Source organism: Eucalyptus grandis, chromosome 10 (genome assembly GCF_016545825.1).
Source record: "Eucalyptus grandis isolate ANBG69807.140 chromosome 10, ASM1654582v1, whole genome shotgun sequence".
Lineage (NCBI taxonomy): Eukaryota > Viridiplantae > Streptophyta > Magnoliopsida > Myrtales > Myrtaceae > Eucalyptus > Eucalyptus grandis.
The window spans coordinates 32,308,420-32,310,101 of record NC_052621.1 but is presented as its reverse complement, the minus strand read 5'-3'; positions in this window follow the sequence as shown (position 1 = coordinate 32,310,101).

Here is a 1,682-nt window from a genome sequence, read left to right as displayed (position 1 = left end):
GTAGACATCATTAACATCGACGCACTTGTCTTTTTTCGCAGTAAAACGACGTTAATCTTAATCTAGCACTTGCAAAGACAAGACCTGATATAAATTAACTGATATAAATCAAAAGGCCAATTATTTTGCTTATCTTAAGACATTCGCTTCTTAATTTAAAATTTATAGAGAGTATAGATGTGACTCAAGTGGGAGCTACCTGGTGTTTAATAATGACATCTATTAATGTTAGAATATTTAAATAATAAACAACGTATTTATCTAATAAGTTAACGTTTTAGAATAGTTGGTAGTGGTCCTATAAAATTTCATATGATATCAAAGATGTAGGTCCCGAGTTTAAATCTCACAATGCCTCATTTGCCTCCCCAATTAAATTTCCATGCTTAGTACTATGCAAAAGACTAGATTAAGCATAAATAATAAATTATGCCTCTTGCCCCATTTGGTTTAGCTTTCCCAAGGGGCTCTAAGCTCCTAAACCCCTTGGGAAAAATATTAGATGTTTGGCAAGCATTTTTGGAAGCCCATCGACCAAATGTCAACATTCCACAATTCTAAAATAGTTGGAGACTTGCTTTGAGCTTTTGGCATTTTGAAAAGTAAGTCTATTTCTATTGTTCACCCGTTGACTTTTTTGGGTTGACCATTCATCTTCCTCTTCCCCAGCAGTCGTCGAAGGCTGATAATCACTGCCTGGGTCGTGTGACCTTAGGCAGCCGCTGCCTATCCACCGACAGTTGGCTAGCGGTTGGTAGGTAGCAAAGCTTCATAGGATTTGATTTGATTTGATTTGATATTATATATATATGGATAAAAGCCCTTTGCAAATGTAGGGTTTACCCAATGGTATTTACACCAAAGTCACTTTCCAGTGCACTTTAATGTTACAATTTGTTGAATACTAAAGCATTTCGAAAAACTCATTTACTACAAAGGTATTTACATTTTCCCAAAGCCATTTCTTCAAAGTCAAACCAAACATGCCCTTCATCTAATGGCTTAAGCTTTTAGAACGGTTAACAGTAGTCCCACAAAATCCCACAATTAAAACCTATTATATTGTAAACTTGGTGTATTAAAACATCATTTTGTTAAATTATTCGTCATTGCTTTTGCAATAGACAATAGAAGAACAATGTCCTTTTGTGTCCTTGTTATTTGGTGTTCACAATTATTCATCCATTACATTAAGAGTTTCTAGTTTGACATCTGCGAGATTCCATGTCCAATGAAAGTTTGACTCCTGAAAGTTCCCTAACTCCCTCGTCTTATGAAGCTTAGCATCCTCAGATAGAACCTGCCTGAGTTAGACCCTAGGGCATTCAATAGAATGATATATCTCATTTTAGTTTTTCCGACAACACGTAATTAGATATGCTATGCATCTTAAGTTCAGTAATTGTTTGAGAAAGCCAAAACCTTTGGCATGGTCCTTGTTGCTCAACAGAAACCATACAATGCAACTAAGGAGTCGTATTCTGTCTACATAAAAAATAATCCAGTTGTTGACACGAACAAGTACATGCTTGACAAGGAAGCATGTGATGGGAGAATAGTAACAATTCGAATAATATTGAATTAACATAACGAAATAAAATAATCTCTCATCTTGTGTAAACCTAATATGAATCAATATAGTAGAGTAAACTAAATACCAAGCACGCGAACACAAGAAGTTT